Here is a 23632-nt window from a genome sequence, read left to right as displayed (position 1 = left end):
ATTTGAGATTTGGGGAAAATTACGGTCGCCAGTCCCATGGACAACTACTATAATAACTGAAAATGAAAGATTAATGCATATATATTTAGCACTAAAAGCGTGGCAACTGAAGGTTGACACGTGTTGTGTGAAAACTGAATGTTTGTCAGAAGTAATAAATTTCGCTACACTCTGACTTAATTTAGCAAAAGAATTAATAAAACCGGAAAATTGAAGATCAGTTTAGTGACTGAAATTAATAGTAAACTGTTTCTAAAGCACTACGAAATTCAGTAAAATAAGGTTAGTCTTGGGCTACCTCAACAATCATTTCAAAAGCTACTTGAATCTACGCAATTTAGAAATAAGAGGTTTAACTTTGAACTTGAATTAAATGATTCTGAACAATTAACAATAGTAAAATTTAGTACATACAAAGCTGAGCTGCAGTCACAGGTAAGCTAAAATATGGTAACAAAACTCGCACTCTTAATTTCTGCTTGTGTAATCTAAATATTGTAGCCAGCTATGAATACTTCAACTGAACTTTAAAATTAAAGCAGTGAAATGGAATGATATTACTTTAATGCTGGCGTTTGAATTTCAACGTCACTCGGGTTCATTCCGGAAAAGGAAGGGACCCTGCTTGGTAATGCAATTGGGACAATGAGCAACAAAGGTTCACGCTATGTTGCTGTAATTTAGTGAGAAAAATTTAACAGTTTGAAAAGCTGAGGTCTGACATACAGTTATAAAACTTTACGTGCTTCCAGTCTTCCTTGTTGGTTGATTGAAGGTTTGAAGTCGTCGATCGAGGATGTGGCGACAGTCACTCATTGTCAGCCGTCGCTGTTGCAGAAACTGGACGTTGGCGCGTCTTCTCCTCGACACGGTCACCAGGCGAAACGGGCTCTTGATGTGTGCCAGCTAACGCTTCCCGTCCGCGACACCATGTCAGAAAGTAACACAGCAAGTCGAGGGCAATTACATGCTGCCAAACCCCGAAAGCGCGGCAACTCGCGGGACGTCACACAACACACCTGCTCCACTGCACTACTCCAGCCAGACCCCCCCTCTGCCCGCGCTCCATGCGGCAGAGTTAAGACTACCAAAGATCCTAAACACTTTGGTTCTCCACACGATCTATCGATATAATCGTTCGATAGCATAGTTTTCCCTAGGCAAGACCGAGCGTAGAAATACAAATAATATTTACATAACAAACCAATTATACCTCGACATAAATGCGTAAATACATATATACAAATAGTAAAACAATTGCAATATATAAATGTCATATCTTCAGGTAACAAAATAAGGAAAAAAAATTATAGTACCATAGATGGAAATAGGAGGATACGCATTTCCGGCGTGACACGCTCCGCCTCTGCTCCCGGCTACAGCTGTTATCCGCACTGATAACCACCTGCATTTAGAATGCAGCAGCGACTGTGCACGGTATGTGTGTTCAAGTCCTCAGCAGGTCCCCGGACACACAGTGATTGATATGGTTGGGATCAGGATGCAGGGGCTGCTGGAGTGGAAGGCTAAGCAACAAATTGAGGATAGAATATAAAATTTAATTACGCAAGAAAATTCATGCAAGCTACTGGTAACAACATATTGACATATAACTTGTCCAATTTAAATGTACATCAGCTCATTTAACATGAATCATCAACAAGTTATCTAACATCAAACAATCTGCGAATATGGGATTTAAACCTTTCCCAAAATTTTAATGCTTGTAAAATGTTATTACGACACACAAAAGCCGGCCGGAGTGGCCGAGCGGTTCTAGGCGCTACAGTCTGGAACCGCGCGACCGCTATGGTCGCAGGTTCAAATCCTACCTCGGGCATGGATGTGTGTGATGTCCTTACGTTAGTTAGGTTTAAGTAGTTCTAAGTTCTAGGGGACTGATGACCTCAGAAGATAAGTCCCATAGTGCTCAGAGCCATTTGAACCATTTGAAACACAAAAAATTACCAAACTGGTCACTGTATTTAAGCCTTACATAACCTAATGGGCACAATAGCTTACAGGAAATAATATCACAGACGTATAGCAATATCTGCCCACTACATCACTGTCTTGCGTGACCTTGTGTGCCACAATGATTCACAGAACCAATTCATATAGTTAAATGGTAAATATTACCCACAATGCCGCTTGCGTCATAATCTTACGTAGCACACCGATTTACCAAGACAGTGCAATTAATGCCAAGTACAGTCTGGTCCAGAATAACGAGGGCCCTACCACTGCTTAACTTACTCAGAATCAGTAATGAACTGTTTTACAAGGCAAGCACATTCAGTTCAGACAAGTTAAAAAGACAGTGCCTCCATTTGAATTTTACCACACAAATCCATCAATAGTCGTAGGCCAGACGGTGATTCGAAAAGAATTGATAGCAAGTTACCGCACTGTTGGCGGTTGGCAGTAAACCCCCGGCGTGCGATAGATGTGTGGGCCAGAAACCGCGTTGCAACAGGAGCCGTTAACAACAGCACCCACAGAACTCTTCCTAAAACCACACCGTGAAATGACGTCAAAGGGGTTTCCAAAACAGTTTAACACTCAACAGTAGTGAGTAAGAGAAAAGGACAAAAAAACAAACACACACGGCACTTACAATTAGCCTTGAATTATTCCTAGCTGTGGTTAAGATTGAATTAATTTTAATCCAACAGGTAAACGGTGGTGCCACAGTAGACTTAAACTTTGCTTGACTAGAGTGACAATTTGGGTGTCCCTTAATCGACATAAGTTCAGTAACAAACTGAAGTGCCATTTAAAGACACTCAAGTAAGGGTATTGTGAAACACTTCATCAACAATTTAAGCAAACACGCCCCCATAGACACTCCAGTTCATACGTAAATCAACCAGGGCACAAGTCAGAATTTCGACACGCGACGTGGGAACACTCACTGCTCGGCAGCGCAAGCCAGAATACGACAGAAAGAATTCTCGCTGTAACTTCACCAGATGAAGATGCACCAAACTAACAGCTCACCTTTAACGATATTAACCAAATGCCGCTAATAAGGTGGTGGCCAGAATAACACCAGCCCGTAGCCACAGCGTGAGGAATGTTGACCTCGTAAACAGAACGAACGACAGCGAGTCACTGCAGCACCTCCAGTTCCGCTGCTCGGCCGGCCCCAATGCAACTGCCACACCCACACCACTTGCCGACGCGACTTCCGCGATCTTCCGGCGTCGCTCCGCCCGGCCCCGCTCGTCTCTCTCTGCCCGAGACTACCTTTCGGCTTCCCGCACGGAATCCCAGAGGGCGCACCAACTCGCGCACCGCAAACCGAATCGAAAGAGATCGAACACACTACACCGGGACAATCAAATCGCAGGAGCACACGCACAGTGATCAGCCACAACATTATGACCACCTACCTGATAGCCGGTATGTCCACCTTTAGCACGAAGAACAGCGGCGCCGCGTCATGGCATGGAAGCAATGAGGTCTTGGTAGGTCACTGGAGGGAGTTGCCACCACATCTGCTCACACAAGTCACCTAACACCCGAATATTCCGGTGAGGGAGGCGATGAGCTCTGACGCCACGTTTAGTCACATCGCAGACGTGTTCGTTCTCGTTCACATCTGGCCAGTTGGTGACCAGCGTATCAATTGGAACTCGCCACTGATTAGATTAGATTAGTACTTGTTCCATAGATCATGAATACGACACTTCGTAATGATGTGGAACGTGTCAGGTTAATAAAAGGTGTTTATACAAGATATTACATTACACAAAATCTTACATGACACTTAATATTTTCAATTTGTTTTGTGGGGGTTTGGGAAATTACTCACTTACTATATCCAAAAATTCATCTAATGAGTAGAAGGAGCAGAAATTCTTTTAATCTCCTTTTAAATGCTAGATGTCTATCTGCCAGACTTTTGATGCTATGAGGTACGTGACCAAAGAGTTTTGTGGCAGCGTAATTGACCCCCTTCTGGGCCAAAGTTAGATTTAATCTTGAGTAGTGAAGATCATCCTTTCTCCTAGTGTTGTAGCCATGTACACTGCTATCACTTTTGAAATCGTTCGGATCGTTAATAACAAATTTCGTAAGTGAATATATATATTGTGAGGCTACAGTGAAGATCCCTAGCTCTTTAAATAAGTGTCTGCAAGATGATCTTGGATGAGCTCCAGCAATTATTCTGATTACACTCTTTTGTGCAATGAACACTCTTTTACACAATGAACACTCTTTTACTCAGTGATGACTTACCCCAGAATATGATGCCATATGAAAGCAGAGAATGAAAATAGGCGTGGTAAGCTAATTTACTGAGATGTATATCGCCAATATTTGCAATGACGCCAATAGCATAAGTAGCTGAACTCAAACGTTTCAGCAGATACTCAGTGTGTTTTTTTCCAGTTCAACTCCTCATCAATGCATACAACCAGAAATTTTAAATATTCTACCTTAGCTACAGATTTCTGATCGAAGTCTATATTTATTAATGGTGTCATTCCATTTGCTATGTGGAACTGTATTACTGTGTTTTGTCAAAGTTTAATGAGAGCCCATTTGCAGAGAACCAGTTAATGATTTTCTGAAAAACATCGTTTACAGTTTCACCAGTTGATTCTTGTCTGTTGGGTGTGATAGCTATACTTGTATCATCGGCAAGAAGTACCAGCTTTACATCTTCGTGAATATAGTGTTCTTCGAACCACTCTATCACCCTCTTGGCCTTGTCACATGGCGCATTATGTTACTGGAAAATGCCATTGCCGTCAGGAAACACGACCGCTATGAAGGGGTGTACGTGGTCTCCAGCATGTGTACCATACTCGTTGGCCGTCACGTTTCCTTGCAAGAGCTCCATCGGACTCATGGATGTCCACATAAATGTTCCCCAAAACATAATGGACCTAACTTGTCTCTGTCCCGCAGTACAGGCGTCAAGAAGCCGTTCCCCTGGGAGACGATGGAATTGTGCCCTCCCATCGCCGTGATGAAGAAGGTATCGGAATTCATCACATAATGCAACGCTCTGCCATTGTGCCAACGTCCAGTGCCGAAGGTCACGTGCCAATTCCTGTCGTAGTTGCCGATGCCGTAGTATTAACATTCGCATATTCATGGGTCGTCTGCTGCCGGCGCCCATCGCTAGAAGTTTTCGATGCACTGTATGTTGAGACACACTTGTACTCTGCCTAATATTATAGTCTGATTTTAGTTCCGCCACAGTTCGCAGCCTGTCTGCCCAGCCTACATCGTCCGTCATCTGTAATGACGGGTGGCCGCCCAACCCTACGATGTCTCGACGTGGCTTCACCTTGGTTTCGACACTTGTTGAAGATACTCACCATAGCACTTCTCGAACATTCGACAAGTGGTGCAAAATGCTCGTGCCAAGTCTGCGCGTTATCACAATCTGCCCTGGACTAAACTCGGATAGATCGCGCACCTATTCTCTTTATGTTACACTGAATGAACTTAAGTGTGTTAATCAAAAGTGAATAAATACACGTGTGGGACTCTGAGTTTAAAATACGAAATTATGCTTACTATGTAACCCAAAAGCACTGAAAATGTACTCATATACTCGCCCTGTTTCCTTACCAAACATGCAAAAAATAGGATAAAAAAAATTAAATAAATCTCATTCTCTGGCATTAAAAATATATTTTCCACAAGTATGTAATACCAATGTCGTTAAATAACAAGTATGCAAGCACTCAGTTACTCGGAATTCACTGATGCGCCACACTTATGCAACTCGTGTATTATTGTAAACAAACCAGCCGCAAATACGTGTTCACCAGCTGTGAGATTCGACTAACCAGGCCGCGGTCCTCAGCCAACGGCGGGTTGCAAAGATGTTCGTGTCCCAAACTTATTTATTACGTGAGAAACTAGAAGCTACTAAATATGACAAGTGACAGCAGGTGTGACTATTATTTCAGTAAGCAGTAGGGTGCAGGAAGGGATCCGGGGCATGCACTACATTTATATGGTACCACTGTTGCAATGGCCATATTGACATAAACCGACAAATTATTATTTTACAACCGGAACAACACTCTATTTAAAGAGAAACCAAAGTACTACATTACTGTAGCAATTGAGAGTCTGATTGTAATTAGCAGCCTTTTCCATATATCTCCGCCTTGGCTGCGGCTCATCTCGTTACAAGTTTCCGAGACACTGTGGCGACGTCGACGCGCGATGCTAATACGGGATTCTCCGTTGGAAATAATGTCTCCAGATCATTTATCCATCTGCTGCAGCCTTTAGTACTGTAGCAGCTGTCGTCGCGACCTTGATGTCGTGGAACTGCAGTTCCAGCATGTGTACAATTTGAGTTTCGCGGCACTGACGTATTTACGGAGTGTATTCGTCTATACGATGTTCTATTCCGTGGCTCCGGCGAAACACTCTTAGTTCAGTGACTGATACGACACAATTTAAGGCTTACTCACATCAAAGTACAGTCCTCGAAAAAATGTCAACCTGACGTCGTACACGCGCACTGTTTCACTAGTGACCCACCGATATGAGTCCATTGCACATGTATAATCTGTCTTAGTTCATCCATGCATAAAATCTTAGCTTACAGCTCGCAGTTTACTCGATATTAATCACTGTCTCTCTTTCTAGATCACATACGTGCGTTGCATATAGTAATTTAAATTGTTTATATGTTCCTTTACTCACAAAAACCAGCACACTACCCACGCCGTTGCGTTAACAGTCATCGTTCTTGTTCGCCATCGCCCTACCACTGGATAGTTTAGTCTCTGTACTCGAAACAGGCCCTCTTATAGCAAAGATGTACGGAATTACGTTGAAATCTCTATATTCAAATAATGTGTTATTAAAATGTGTTGACATTGACATTTACAGCAAAATGTAATGGGTAAAGTAAAATAATAACAGGGAAAAATACTTATACAGGTTCCCTGGATCTGTATATTATATTCTGGTGCCACGTAAACACGGAAACCGATCAAGAACTGCCGCACGGGGTAGCCGTGCGGTCTGAGGCGTCTTTTGACGGCCCGCGCGGCTCCTTCCGTCGGAGGTTCGAATCCTCCCGCGGTGATGGGTGTATGTTGTCCTTGCTGTAAGTTAATTTAAGTTAGATTAAATAGTGCGTAAGCTTAGGGACCTATGACCTCAGCACTTTGGCCCCATAGGAACTTACGACAAATTTCCAAATTTCCCCCAAGAACTTGTCGACTCCACACCAGGCAGGATCTGTGCTGCAGTCCATTCCAGAGGTGGACCAACATTCCACTAAACATGTCGTTATAATGTTATGGTCCGTCACTGTATAAACTTTTTTATGTCGAATGTGATCAAATAGTAATAAGACACAAATACCGCAAATCAGTGTCCCAGCATTACGACAGGACTAACAAACGTTCCACAGCACCTTCTTGTGATCAAAAGAACGTTCATAGCTATATCTACCTGACTGTTCGGCAATTCACACTTACGTGGCCATCAGAGGGTTCATCGAACCATCCTCAGACCATTTCTCTACCGTTCCGATATGGAACAGCACGTGGAAGAAATTGACACTTAAATCTTTCTGTACGACTTCTGATTTCTCTGATTTTTATTAAGATGCTCATTTCCTCCGATGAAGGTCACCGTCAATAAAATATGTTTGCGTTCAGAAGAGAAACTTGGTGATTGAAATTTTGTGAAAAGATGTCCCAACACCGAGCAACGCCTTTGTTTTACTGACTGCCAATCCATCTCGCTTATCATATACCTGACACTCTTTCCCATATTCCGCGATAATACAAAATGAGCTGCTCTTCTTTGGATTTTTTCCATGTCCTCCGTCAATCCTGTCTGGTAAGGATTCCATAACACATAGCAATACTCCAGCAGAGGACGGAAAAGAACAGTATAGAAAGTCTCTTTAGTAGATGTGTGGTATCTTCGAAGTGTTCCGTCAGTAAACCGCAGTCACTGGTTCCCTTCCCCACTATATTATCTATGTTATCGTTCAAATTTAAGTAGTACGTTATTGTAATTCCTAGGCATTTAGTTGACTTGACAGCCTTTAAATTTGTGTGATTTATCTCGAAATCGAAATTTAACGGACTTATTTCCTTATTTAGAGTCAACTGCCACTTTTCGCATCACACAGATAACGTATCTAAGTCATTTGGCAGTTGGTTTTGATCTTCTGATGACTTTACTAGATGGTGAATGACTGCCTCATCTGCAGACAATCTAAGATGGCTGCTAAGATCGTTTCCTACATCATTCATATAGAAATAGCAGAGGACCTATAACAATTCCTCGGGGAAAATCGGATACAGGATGGCGCACGAAATGTGTTACCAATTGTTTCTTTCACAATTTACGACGCACATTATACAGGGTGATTCAAAAAGAATACCACAACTTTAAAAATGTGTATTTAATACACATAACTTTCTGTTATACATAATTACAAAGAGTATTTAAAAAGGTTTTTTTTCACTCAAAAACAAGTTCTGAGATGTTCAATATGGCCCCCTCCAGACACTCGAGCAATATCAACCCGATACTCCAACTCGTTCCAAACTCTCTGTAGCATATCAGGCGTAACAGTTTGGATAGCTGCTGTTATTTCTCGTTTCAAATCATCAATGGTGGCTGGGAGAGGTGGCCGAAACACCATATCCTTAACATACCCCCATAAGAAAAAATCGCAGAGGGTAAGATCAGGGCTTCTTGGAGGCCAGTGATGAAGTGCTCTGTCACGGGCTGCCTGGCGGCCGATCCATCGCCTCGGGTAGTTGACGTTCAGGTAGTTACGGACAGATAAGTGCCAATGTGGTGGCGCTCCATCCTGCTGAAATATGTATTGTTGTCCTTCTTGTTCGAGCTGAGGGAACAGCCAATTCCTGGGCTGCGAACAAATGCTTGCTGGATGCGTGCTACATTTTCATCATTCGTTCTTGGCCGTCCAGAACTTTTCCCTTTGCACAAACACCCATTCTCTGTAAACTGTTTATACCAACGTTTAATACACGACCTATCAGGAGGTTTAACACCATACTTCGTTCGAAATGCACGCTGAACAACTGTCGTCGATTCACTTCTGCCGTACTCAATGACACAAAAAACTTTCTGTTGAGCGGTCGCCATCTTAGCATCAACTGACGCTGACGCCTAGTCAACAGCGCCTCAAGCGAACAAATGTACAACTAAATGAAACTTTATAGCTCCCTTAATTCGCCGACAGATAGTGCTTAGCTCTGCCTTTTGTCGTTGCAGAGTTTTAAATTCCTAAAGTTGTGGTATTCTTTTTGAATCACCCTATATATCCCGCTGGGATCTCTACAGAAGTACCAGCAGAGCTTGGAAAACAAATGAACTACGAAATGACGTGTAATTCACGATACTGCCGCTAGGAGACTAGTAAGCAGCAATGGCTGACAATGGAAGACTGACGACACAACAACGATCGGCAATTGTGTTACTTTCTCATGAAACGAAAGGCCTTGTTGTGACTCAGAGGCGTTTTCGACAACAGTTTAACACACGATGGGCCCCTTGCAAGAAGACCATCCACAGGTTGTACTATAAATTTGTACAGGAAGGAACAGTATTGGAAGCGAAGCGACCTCGGCCTAAGCCTGTTTGTTCGCCGGAGAATATTGAAGCGGTACGAGTTGCTGTACAGATAAGTCCCGGAAAATAATGTAGAATGGCAGCAGTGTAACTGAGAATATCCAGACGCTCCGTTCAACGCATTCTTAAAAGTGACCTCCATATGTACCCATGCAAGATGACCTGTGCACAGAAGCTCACTGAAGAACACAAGCAGCAGAGACTACTGTTTGCTCAGTGGTCGGAGGATAGGGAAGAAACTCTCAACAACGTTTAGTTTTCATACGAGGCTCATTTTCATTTAGACGGTGTAGTTAACAAACAAAATGTACGCTTTTGGGCCACTGAAAACCCACAAGTGCTTAATGAACAACAACATTGTACTCCGAGGATTACAGCGTGGGCAGCAATTTCCAGTCACGGACTTATTGGACACTTTTTCTTTGAAGAAACTGTGAACAGCTAGCGTTATTTGAGCATGTTTCTCAATAGCTTCATTCCACAGCTTCTTGCTACTGCCTTGCCCTTCAACATGCAGTGGTTCATGCAAGATGGAGCAAGGGCACATACTGCAAACACTGTGTTGGACTTTTTACACGAGCATTTCGACATGCGGATCATTTCACTCAGGTTTCCAGGTCGCTTCAATGACGGACAAAATTGGCCCCCCTAATAGTCCAGACCTCAATCCATGTGACTTTTTTTCTTTGGGGGTACCTAAATGAAAAAATTTGCCCGAAACGTCCACGTGATTTAATGGACCTCAGAAGACTTATTCTTCAAGCTTGCAGTGAAATTAAGGAGACATGTGCCGTAGGGTAATCACTAACTTCAGTGTTCGTTTGAAGGAAGTTAGGAAACGAAATGGTGGACATATTAAGCGTGTGCTGAGTTAGAACAAATCTGCATGGACGGCTCTTCACTGTAGTGTATGTTCCTTTCATAATGTATTGACAATGAAGTTTATATTCAAAAACAAAATGGTAACACATTTCGTGCGCTACCCTGTATTACTTCTGTTTTGTTCGATGACTTTCCTTCAGTTACCAGGAACTGTAACCTTTCTTACAATTAATCGTGAATCCAGTCGCACACCTAAGACGATCAGAAAAATGCATGCAGAAACAGTGCAAGAGGTGGGGGGGGGGGGGGGTGGAGCGAAGCTATTTTTGTGCTGTTTCCGAATCGAGATCCTCCGTATCGACGAGAGGAGAGATGTCTGAGGAGATAGCGCTGAGGCCCCTGGCACTCCGCGACCCGCCTTGCAGCAGAGCGTCGCGGGCAGCGGTCTAGTGCGGCGCGGGGGGTAACAACCTCTGGCAGCTTGTGGCGTGCCAGGAAGGACCGTCACAGCCCGGCGCGCCCCACTCCCGCTCTGCACTCTAATCCACTCTCCCTTGCAGTCTGCTACACTATCCGCCAGCTCAAGAGAACCTCCTACGACGCCCACATTCTAGGGAGGTAACGGAACTGCGTCTCTGTCTCTAATGAGTCCCAACTTCCGGCTGAAATTCCACCTTCGATTTCGCCTTCAACTCCGATAGTTTTGAAACGGAGAAACGTATGAACCTGAAAAAGGAAATTAACCTGCCTACCCGATGCATATAATAATTTCTCCTCAGCCCCCAGTTTGATGGATTAGTTCACAGATATCTACTGAAAAGTATTGTCTTTAGACGATCGTAAGGAAATTCTCTCGTGCCTACTCGTCATCACCGATTTCCTCCAGGTTTATGCTATACGTAGCACTTAGCCTGAAATCAGAATGATGGGAGCTCGAGGGCCAAGCATTTAGAAAGAATAGCATTTTTGGAGTGGGTCAGGCAAGGCATGAGCTATTGACACTGATATGACAAGAGTCGTGGAATACCTTCTAATAACCAGTCGAAGCTCAATTTGTCCGGTGTAGTACAGAAACTGGACGTGGCATGGACTCAACAAGTCCTTGAAAATCCCCTGCAGAAATATTGAGACATACTGACTCTATAAACGGGTGATGCCGGTGTAGGATTTTGTCTGGTCAGCAGCACAAGGTCGGCGATATAAAGTCAGTTCGTAGTAAAAATATTTCTATTACTGATAAGTTAGATATATGTACAGTATTTAACAATCATTTTCTGAGCATTGCGGGTGAATTAAATAAAAATTTAGTTTCTACAGAGAATCATATAACTCTCTTGGCAAATGCCTTTCCGAGATTGATGTCTGAAATACTCCTCTGTGGAACTGACAAGGGGGAGATTGAGTCAATAATTAAATCACTGAAGACTAAGGGCTCTCATGGATATGATGGAGTACCTAGCAGAAATCATTGAAGACTAAAGGCTCTCATGGATATGATGGAGTACCTAGCAGAAATCATTTGAAGACTAAAGGCTCTCATGGATATGATGGAGTACCTAGCAGAATATTAAAGTACTGTGCTGCACATGTTAGCCATGTACTTAGCCATATTTGTAATTTTTGCTTTATGAATGGTCAGCTTCCTAAACGATTAAGGTACTCAGTAGTAAAGCCACTTGATAAAAATTGAGAAAGAGATAATGTAGACAATTTAAGACCTATTTCTATGCCATCAGTGTTTGCTAAAGTTATTGAAAATGCTTTGTATGTAAGGAAAATTGATCATTTTATATCGCATAATTTGCTATCAAATGTACATTTCGGCTTTAGAAGTAGTTTAACAACTGAAAATGCTATATTCTCTTTTCTCTGTGAGGTACTGGATGGATTGAACGAAAGATTTTGGACGCTAGGAATATTTTTTTTATTTAACTAACGCGTTTGATTGTGTTGATCACTAAATATTGCTTCAGAAGTTGGACCATTACGGAATACGGGGAGCAGTTCACAATTGGTTCACCTCTTACTTTAGCAACAGACAGCAAAAGGTCATTATTCACAGTGTTGAAAATGGCTATGATGTGGGGTCTGAGTGGGGTACGTTCAATTGCGAGGGGGGGGGGGGGGTTGCCCCAGGGTTCAGTATTGAGACCACACCTGTTTCTCATTTATATACATGATATACCTTCTAGTATTACAGGGAATTCTAAAATATTTCTGTCTGTTGATGACACTAGATTGATAGTAAAAGGATGTTATGTGCAACATTGGCTCGGTTTCAAATAGTGCAGGTCATGACATAAGTTCATGGCTTGTAGAAAATGAACTAACGCCAAATCACAGTGAGATTCAATTTTTACAGTTTCTAACACACAATTCGACAAAACCTGACGTTTTAATTTCACAGAATGGGCATATGATTAGTGAAACTGAACAGTTCAAATTTCAACGTGTTCAGATAGATAGTAAACTGTCGTGGAAAGCCCGCGTTCAGGGTCTTGTTCAAAGACTTAACGCTGCCATTTTTACTATTCGAATGATACCTGTAGTAAGTGATCGTTCGACGCGAAAATCAGTCTAATTTGCTTATTTTCACTCGCTTATGTCGTATGATATTATATTTTGGGGTAACTCTTCCCATTCTTAAAGGATATTTTTGGCTCAGAAATGGGCAGTTCGGGCAATATAGTGCTGCATCCATTTTCACTAAGCTACCACAAGAATTCCAAAATCTTAGCAGTAATCCACGCGCTTTCAAATTCAAGCTACAGAGTTTCCTCCTGGGTCACTCCTTCTATTCTGCTGAGGAGTTCCTTGAAAAATCAAGATGATTCTTATGTTATATTGTTGACTGCGTTTACTTAAACTTATGGTTTGACTTTTTTGGGTTCACAAACATTGTATTTTCTGTCGGTTATTACTTGTAATTTCAGGTAGTGACGCGTTCCATGACCTTGGAGATTTGCTCCTAAATTTGGTCCTACGAAGCTAGACGTGTAAATAAATAAATAAAAACTGACCTCTCCATTACGTCCCATTAAAGTTCTATGGGACTCATGTCGAGCGATCTGGGTGGCTATTTCATCCACTCGAATCTTCCAGGATGTTCTTCAAACTAACCGAGAACAATTGTGTCCAGGTGACATGGCGCGTTGCCCTCCATAAAAATTCTATCGTTGTTTGGGAACATGAAGTCCATGACAGCTGCAAATCGTCTCCAAGTAGCCGAACATAACCATTTTCAGTCAATGATTGGTTCAGTTTGACCAGTGGACCCAATCCATTCCATGTAAACGCAGCCACACCATTATGGTGCCACGACCAGCTTGCCCAGTGCCTTGTTGACAGCTTGGGACCATGGCTCCGTGAGGTTTGCGCCACGCTCTTTCCAACCAAAATCGGGATCCTCTGACCTACAGTCGTCTATGGCCCAAACGATACGTTCACGAACTCTGGAGAGGTGCTGCAGACGGTGTCGTCCTGTTAGCAAAGGAACTCGCGTCGGTCGTCTGCTGTCGTAGCCCATTGACGCCACATTTCGCCGCACTGTCCTAACGGACAGTTCGTCGTACGTCCCATACTGATTCATTTTTTAATTGCTTGTCTGTAAGCACTGACAACTCTACGCGAACGCCGCTGCTTTCGGTCGTAAAAAGTGAAATGGTTAGAGGTAATGCCTGAAATTTGATATTATCGGCACGCTCTTGACTCTGTGGATCTCGGGATATTGAGTTCCCTAACGATTTCCGAAATGAAATGTCCCGTGCGTCTAGCTACAACTACATTCCACGTTCAGAGTTTATTAATTCCCGCAGTGCAGTCACAATCACGGCGGAAACTTCACACGAATCACCTGAATGCAAATGACAGCTCCGCCAGTGCACCACCCTTTGAGACCTTGTGTGCGCGATAAAAATGGTTCAAATGGCTCTGAGCACTATGGGACTTAACATCTGTGGTCATCAGTCCCCTAGAACTTACAACTACTTAAACCTAACTAACCTAAGGACATCACACACATCCATGCCCGAGGCAGGATTCGAACCTGCGACCGTAGCAGTCCGGCGGTTCCGGACTGAGCGCCTGAACCGCTAGACCACCGCGGCCGGCTGTGCGCGATACTACCGCCAACTGTACATGTGGCTATAGCTATCAAGTGACTTTTGTTGCCTCAGTGTGTGTTAGCATTGTTTCCATGCTCCGGCTGGCGCGACGGAAAGAGTACAGAACAGTAATCCGAGGATCGTGGGGTGAGTCCTTATATGGAATGTTTTCTATTTTCGCGTTACTTACAATGCAAATAAACCGAAATAATTCGTAATATACTATATTTATCTTTTCATGAAAGGCATAAAAAGGAACAAGCGATGTTTCGAAAACAGTCTATAAGATGAACAGCTAAAAAAGTAAAGCACAGATAATGAAGCGTTGTCGAATTAAGGAAGAATTAAGATACGAGGCTTCAAGTACTAGTTTTGCTATTTGGATTGCAAAATCATTCATTCCGTTTATCTGTCCTCTAAGTTCTTTGCCATATTTGACACAATTATATTTTCATATTCATTGTCAAACCTTAAAGTTGTTATTTTTGCACCCTGAACTTTTAATTTCTTTTCAGAATTTCTCATTGGTTCCTGTACTTCTTGTTCCACATACAAATTGAATAGCGTACAGTATAGGGTACCCTAACGGGAAACGTTGACTTCCTGGTTACATCCGTTACATTTGCATGGAATGATGACGGTACCTTTCTACAAGAGGAAATACTGGACGATGCACTCCATCTGCTCCTTTTATAGAATGATGACGATACGTACCAACAACAAGACGAAATACTCTACTAAGACTTGTTTCGGCACTTCCTTAGAACTCAGTGGATCTTCCTCGAAACACCGGGCTGTATGTTCTGCCGACTTGTCTCGAAGCGAAATTCTCCATAGCAGATAAATGCATTTCTTTTGTGGGACACGCGAAGTGTTAACACTTGTGCAGAGACTCTTGCGTGACATAACTTGAATGCCAGAATGTCGTCCTTGTGTAGCACGCGTTCAGCTACAAAGCACAATGTCAGCTTTGACGTCAGAAACCAATACTTATTCCAGATATTGTTTTCGCAGGCTTGGAACTCTGGCAGGGGCGTCTTAGCATGCTGTCAGGAACTTGCACGTGCTTGCCGGTCTGTACTGCCGTAGAAGAGTACGCTAACGAGTTAGACATTTTTATGATAACCCACAACCACGCACAGCAAGTTACTTCAAGTTGTGTGGTGGAGAATAATTGTAGGACCACTACAGTTTCCCTCCTTACCTGCGTCAAAAGATGATGACACGTGGGAATAACCATTGTCGATAAACCTCCATATGAGCTCTGTTTTCTCAGATTTTCTCGTCGTGCTCATGACACGAGGCGTACACTGTCTGATCAAAAGTATCCGGACACCTATTCGTGGACATTAGAGTGTCTCCACACTTGGCCTTTACGACGGCCTTAACTCTTCTAGTGAGGTGTCAGGATGTCTGTGGACGAATGGCAGCCCAGTCCTCCTCAAGACACAAACCACAGAAAGTCGTGATGCTGGACGCTTGGATCTGGAGCGCAGTCGACGTTCTGATTCATCCTAGATGTGTTCCATTGCGCTCTATTCAGGACTCTGAGCTGGCCAGTCCATTTCAGAGATTCCACTGTCCAAAGCCGTTACCTCACAAATACTGTTTTATGACAGGGTGCATTGTCGTACTAATACTTTCACCGTCCCCGAACTGTTCCTCTACTGCACGTAGTAGGCACTGCTGTAAAACGTGTTCATGTTCTTCGACAGTCAGCTTTTTCTCAAGCGCAGTAAAGAGATCAAACCCTAACGATGCTACAGTCGCAGGTTCGAATCCTGCCTCGGGCTTGGATGTGTGTGATGTCCTTAGGTTAGTTAGGTTTAAGTAGTACTAGGTCCAGAGGACTGATGACCTCAGCAGTTAAGTCCCATAGTGCTTAGAGCCATTTTTGAACACACTTACGACGAAAAACACCCAGAACCCGTAACACTACCTCCTCCGGACTTTACTGTTGGCACATGATGGCATACCAAACCAAAAATCTTACATCGGATTGCCACAGAGTACAGCGTGGCTCATCAGTCCAAATCACTCGTTTTAGTCATCCACTATCCAGTGGCGTCGCTCATGCTTCGCTCAAAACTGGCTACAGAAATGGATGGCTTATGAGTACCTACGCCGGCCGGAGTGGCCGAGCGGTTCTAGGCGCAACAGTCTGGAACCGCGCGACCGCTACGGTCGCAGGTTCGAATCCTGCCTCGGGCACGGATGTGTGTGATGTCCTTAGGTTAGTTAGGTTTAAGTAGTTCTAAGTTCTAGGGGCCTGATGACCTCAGAAGTTAAGTCCCATAGTGCTCAGAGCGATTTGAACCATTTTTTTAGTACCTGCTCGGCCACTGTACCCCATTTTTGTAGCTCCCTGCTCAGTCATTGTGCCAGCTGGACTGCTGGTAGCGCTTTGGAACTGACGAGTCATTCGTTCCACTGATTTCATGCGATTTTTTACGACACTCTGTAATGTCCTACAGACCGTTTCCGCCAGTACATGACGTCCGCCAGGGCTTGGTTGTTTCTTCAGCTTTCCTCTTCACTGTCACATCACCAACAATCGACTTGGGCATCTTTAGAAGGTTTACTTTTGTTGATGGCTTTGTAATTTAAGTGATACCCAATGACAAGTCCACATTCGACGTCACTGAGCTCTCCTGACCAACCCATTCTGCTGTTACCGCTTCTCTACTGACAACACTCCCCGCCTCCTAACATGTGGGCTCGCATCTGGTGGCCAATTTTCATGTTACAAAGAGGTGTCCGGATACGTTAGATTAGATAGTGCATTTGGGACGAAGTAATATGTTTACTCACTCTTTTTTTAGGAAGTACACTCTTGGAATTCCAACCCCTTCATGATGATCAGCGCCCCTTACCGTTGGTGTCTATTAAGTTTCTCCATAATGTTCTCTCGTTTACGAAATGATCCCGTTACATGAACAGGGAAAGTAGTACACTGCAAAGCTGGAAGGACGCGTATATGTCTGGGAGGGTTTCTTTGTCAGGTAAAAGGAGGTGGTTAAAGCTTCATTAGGGTAGCACGTGAAGAGCGTGTATGTGTAAGATTGCGCAGATATGTCGGAACAAGCGCGGCAGGGCACGAGGGTTTATTTACAGGGATGAAGCAGTAGGGCGGTTAGGGTCAAGTTCTACACGAAGTTTAGTAAATTCGAAGGGGTTCATTACTGGAGCGGAGGCAGGAACAGGGATTAATAAGTGGACACAGAACGCGAGTAGGGGGGGGGGGGGGAGGAGATGGGGGCAGGTATGTAAGCTGAGACGGAATATATGGCGTTCGAGGATATGGAGGGGTGGTAAAATTTTGGTGCCGCGAAATACAAGCGATCTTGGCATGGGTGAGAATTAGTCAGATGGCTTTGTAGCTGTATGGTGTGGTAGAGAGATGCAGTCTCCGTGTGAACACAGGGACTTCTGTTATTTTCATTATCTACTCCAAGGGGTAGAGCGGGCTGTTGGAGATGCGGTCCACTGTAGAGTTTCGGTACTTTTCACCAGCCAAATAGGCAGGTTGGCAGTGAGGCAGGGGGACGGAGCGGGCGAGTGGGGCCGGGGGGGGGGGGGGGGGAATACCAGTTGGGAGTAAATAATTGTCAGGGGATTAACAGCAGTCCCAGCACTTTCCCTGCAACTAAGGGAAACCTACCGAAAACCTTGGTCGGAACGGGGGGGGGGGGGGGGGGATGTTGGAACTTCTTCATAAATTTTATTCATGGGACAATGTTGACCATTGCCCTGGCCAAAAATCGTTACATATGATAAACATGTATGTGTGTAAGTGTGTGTGTGTCAGAGAGAGAGAGAGAGAGAGAGAGAGAGAGAGAGAGAGAGAGACGGCGACAGGGGGGAGAGGGATAGAGGGGGTTTAAGACAGTGCCAGTTTTTTTTTTATTAATCATTTACATTCCAGAAAGAAGTTTTCACTCTGCAGCGGAGTGTGTGCTGATATGAAACTTCCTGGCTGATTAAAACTGTGTGCTGGACCGAGACTCGAGCTCGGGACCTTTGCCTTTCGCGGGCAAGTGCTCTATCATCTGAGCTCGGTCCGGTACACAGTTTTAAGCTTCCAGGAAGTTTCAATCATTTACATTATTTCTACTTGGAGTGGGCTGGCAGAGGCCAAACTGCCGCTCTTCAGTCATTTGGTCACATAAATATAAGAGTTGAATTTTAAATATTTAAGAAGATAAACTATGTGAAGTCTGAAAAGATAATGCAATGCAAAATTCTGTTGATTATGACAATGATATGATAGGGCTTCCTCCAACTGCGGGAAAGGATTGGCATGATGGCCATGCCTGAGAGGATTTTGTATGGAAAATAGAGTCGGATTGTGTGCGTGCGAAGGAACTGACAGGTGGCATGTAGATGTTAGGAGATCACTGGGATGGCAACTAAGCAAGGAAGGAGTGGGTGGAGCTAAATTTGGAGCTGGTAGGCTAGGTTATTGCTGGAAGGAAGGGTAGATTTCAGGGATGAATATCAGACAGGAAGACGATCTAAATTACGCTAGTATAAAACATGGAGTGTACAGAGCTGTAAGGAGAATGATACTTGTTGATAGAGGTGCGGCAGGAAGCCGGGGTTTTCATAGATTGGGGAAATTGCTAGTCACTGGAACCCAAGTTTATGGGGAACATAGAAGAGGCGAAGGTGTCCCGGAAGAGGTATGCAAAATGTTTAGCTTTTTCGGAGTATAGGTTGAAGAAAGTAGTCCGATACAGAAAAGCAGATGGAGTGCTTATTAGCACGTTTCAGGATGTGGAGGGAATGATAAAGCTTGGGAGGGGCGAAAGTCCGTGATGCATTAGCATAGGAAAGTGCAGGATGGTTGAGGATTTTACATGTGTGGCTAATGGCCATCGACATGTTCGGCTAGTTAGTAGTTTGTTTACTTTGGGCTACCTTTAGGACTGTTAGTAGCTGAGGGTTCCACGCTAGTTTTTAATCGAGTATTAGTCCACCATACGTTAGCGTTTTAAATAAGTGGACTGGGTGGTTGTGGATTGCCGGGTAAAGGCCTCTGGGACGGATGCTCAGATGTTTTTGCCTATAACTATTGCCTAGGTTACCACTGGCTACGCCTGGAGGTTAAGTTGTGGAGATGGAGGGATCGCTGGAGGGTAGGATTGCAAAGAAGTTGATGTCGTCAATGTATAGGAGTAGGTACTCAGGGTGGGGTTGTGTATAGGAGGTAAAGAAGTGGTAGTGGGACAGATCCTTGAGGCACGTCTGCAGCTGGATCGAAAATTCGAAAGCGAGCGTTGCGATAGTTACATAGGATGGACGTTAGCAATTAGGCGGATGTAACTGATTGAAAGCGCATGCCACTGGAGTTTCAACAGGAGATCAAAATGCCAGACACGGTGGTAGACTTTATGATGTCTTGGTAGAGGATGAGAAAGTACGGCGCCTGTTCTGATGTTGGTGTAGATTATGAACTAGGTGAAGGAGTTGATCATCGGCACAGGAGTTAGGATGGGAACACGCTGGACGACATGGAGTGAGAGGTGTTGTTTAAGGTGCTTGTGGATGCATTTGGAAAGGATGGATTCAAGGACCTTGCTGAAGACTGAGGGATGGCTAATGGGTCTATAAAAAGAGATTTTATTGGAATGTTTTATCGGGTTTTATGGAGGTCTTAACGTTTCTCGGAATAAAAACTTATAAAGGATGGTATGATACAGTTTGGTTTCTGCGAAAGAGTAAGGTCATTCATTGTTAGGTGGCGGAAAGTGATGGTATCACGACAGGAGGCCGTATTGGAGGCTACATTGCGTTACTTTGCAATAGTGGTGTTTATTATCTGTGCTGTGAATGGTGCTTTAACAGTTCCTGGTGTGGAGTGGAACCACTGGAGCAACGGATTTGTCTGTGCGGTCGTGGACAGATGGAGCTAAGGAGTGGTCGAAGTTAGTATTGTTGAGAATGGTGAAAGTAGCTTGAAGGGAGGAGGCGGAAATGATTGTTTTGCTTAGGTTGACAGGGAGGGGTCGGTTGTTGTGGAGGACTGGATAGTTTGGGATAGGTTTGCAGCCGGTAAGTAGGTGGAAAGCTTCCCAGTACGGACATGAGATTTTCTATATGGTTATATTAAGTTCAGTGCATGTCTGTCGCCAGTCGCGGCGTTTTTTTTCCATGCGGCGAAATACGGATGTTTCTTCGTAATTGTCTGTGGCGTGTAAGTGTGTCCAGACAACGGGTGGGAAAAAAAGAGAGGCAGACCCTGCAGTATCGTCTGAGTAGACCAAGTGTAGTATCGTGTATCGATACCACCCCACAGGCGTCGCGGTGTTGGCAACGGGACAGCAAAGGCAGTCGTGTGGGATATGGCAGACCCAATGATGCGCCCCCGTTGGACCACACCTTCAGGGCCTCTGGACCATGAGCGCCCTCTACCGCGCAGTATAGCGTGGCCAGTGGCAGCCGCTTAGCCCACTTGCACTTGGACCTCGTCGCTACGACACCACCGTTTGTGCTTAGTACATCGACCTTCATCCTCGTCTCTATTGTATGAGCTGGACTCTAATTCTTGCTACATTATTTGTAATAAGTCTTCGTTTTCTTCGAGAAATACAAGTAAATCTTCTGTTTGTTGTGTCAACTTGTTCTCTAATCATTTCTACTCCTTTCGAGCTTCCCCAAGACAATTGCACACCACTCTACAGCCCACTTCTCTTGCCAACGAAGTCATACATGGGACCAACGGGAATGTGGATAGCAACAGCTCCTGTCAACGATTGTTGTACGAATTAGAAAGGAAGCAGTGGTAGAGCTATCTGCAGAGGGAATATGGGACGCGGAATGTAATGCCGCCGACACGCCGGATGGAAGCTAGCGGGAGCCGCGTGGGAAGGCAAGCGGTGGCGCGTTTGGACAGCTGGCGGCCGCAGTTTATGGCCGAGCCCGTCCCATACAACACACATGCCTCCTGGTGTCCCAGCGAAATGTCACGGCCGACTTCCTCTGCCATTCGGCCGAGGCCGGCCACAGCAGGTGGACAGAGCCAGCTGACGGAAGGGGGCAGTATCCAGGCAACATCCGCCGCTGCCCCACTGGGGCTTACCTCTCGCTGAAGCCACCACTACATGACCACACTTGCAGATACAATCAAATACGCCCATACCCTACACTTCTGTACCGACCCTTTTTACAAGAACTGGCTGCTCCGTGCCACTTCCGGGGCAACTTTCAAAATCAAATGGCTCTGAGCACTATGGGACTTAACTTTTAAGGTCATCAGTCCCCTAGAACTTAGAACTACTTAAACCTAATTAACCTAAGGACATCACACACATCCACGCCCGAGGCATGATTCGAACCTGCGACCGTAGCTGTCGCGCGGCTCCAGACTGTAGCGCCTAGAATCCCTCAGCCACCCCAGCCGGCGGCAACTTACATTGAGCAGACAAATTTCATGGGATACCTCCCAATATCGTGTCGTACCTCCTTTTGTTCGGCATAGTGGGGCAGTTCGACGTGGCATGGACTCACAAAGTCATTGGAAATCCTCTGCAGGAATACTGATTCATGCCGCCTAAATTTTGAAGGTGTTGTCGGTGCAGTAGTATAGCAGGTCGACGTGGCATGGACTTAACATTTCGCTGGAAGTCCTTTGTAGAAACATTAAGAGATGCTTCCTCAATTGCAAAAGTGTTGTGGGTGCAGGATTTTGTGCACAAGCTGACCTCTCGATTATGTCCCATAAATGTTCGATGCGATCGTGTCGGCCGATCTCGGTGGCCAAATCATTCGTTCAAAGTATCCAGACAGTTCTTCAAACCAGTCGCGAACAATTGTAGCCCAGTGACATGTCGCATTGTCGTCCATAAAAAATTCCATCGTTGATTGCTGCAAATGGTCTCCCAGTAGCCGAAAACAACCATTTCCAGTCAGTGACCGGTTCAGTTGGACCAGAGGACCCAGTCCACGCCATGTAAACACGGCCCACACCGTTACGGAGCCGCCACCAACTTGCGCCAGTGCCTTGTTGACAACTTGGGTTCGTGACTTCGAGGGGTGTGCGCCATTCTCGAGTCCTTCCATCAGCTCTTACCAACTGAAATCGGGACTCATCTAACCAAGTTACGGTTATGCAGTTGTCTAGGCTTCAACCGATATGCTCATGAACCCAGGAGAAGCGCTGCAGGCGGTGTCCTGCTATTAGCAAAAGCACTGTCGGTCTTCTGCTGTCATAGCCCGTTAACGCCATTTTTCGCTACACTGTCCTGACGGATACGTTCGTTGTATATCCAACATTGATTTCTGCGGTTATTTCACGCAGTGTTGCTTGTCTGTTTCCACTGACAACCCTACGCAAACGCAGCTGCTCTCTGTCGTTATGTGAAGGCCTTCAGCCACTGCGTTGTCTGTATTGAGAGGTAATGCCTGAAATGTGGTATTCTCGGCACACTCTTGACGCTGTGGATCTCGGGATACTCAAATCCCTAACGATATCCGAAATGGAACGTCCTGTGTGTCTAGCCTCAGCCACCATTCCGCGTCCAAAGTCTGTGAATTTCCGTCGTGCGGCTATAATCACTTACGAACCGTTTTCACATAAATCACCTGAGTACAGATGACAGCTCCACCAATGCACTGCCATTTATACCCCCGAGATCTGTATATATGCATATGGCTGTCCAGTGGCTTCTTTTACATCTACAACATACTCCGCAAGCCACCTAATGGTGTGTGGCGGCGAGTGCTTTCGGTACCACTATCTGATCCCTCCAACCCTGTTCCACTAGCGAATAGTGCGTGGGATGAATGTCGGTAAGCCTTTGTACTGCCTCTAATTTTCTCCTCGTGGTTAATACGCGAGATGTATGTGAGCGGAAGTAATATGTTGTCTGACTCCTCCTGAAAAGTGCTGTCCCGAAATTTCAATAGTAAATCTCTCCTTGGTGCACAACGCCTCACTTGTAATGTCTGCCAGTAGAGTTTGTTTAGTCTCTCCGTAACGCGGCCGGCCGCTGTGGCCGAGCGGTTTTAGGCGCTTCAGTCCGGAACCACGCGGCTGCTACTGTCGCAGGTTCGAATCCTGCCTTGGGCATGGATGTGTGTGATGTCCTTAGGTT

At 44.7% G+C, this 23632-nt stretch overlaps 1 protein-coding gene across 1 annotated transcript in view; it reads left to right on the top strand.

Annotated features, from left to right (window-relative positions):
* Positions 1-23632, top strand: part of LOC126412335 (cyclic AMP response element-binding protein A-like) — a 690109-nt gene that overhangs the window by 585039 nt on the left and 81438 nt on the right. The gene's annotated exons all lie outside the window — the stretch shown is intronic.

The sequence above is a fragment of the Schistocerca serialis genome, chromosome 7 (genome assembly GCF_023864345.2).
Source record: "Schistocerca serialis cubense isolate TAMUIC-IGC-003099 chromosome 7, iqSchSeri2.2, whole genome shotgun sequence".
In the NCBI taxonomy this organism is placed as follows: Eukaryota; Metazoa; Arthropoda; class Insecta; order Orthoptera; family Acrididae; genus Schistocerca; species Schistocerca serialis.
Note: the sequence above shows the minus strand (reverse complement) of the source record. Positions and strands in the feature narration are given on the sequence as shown.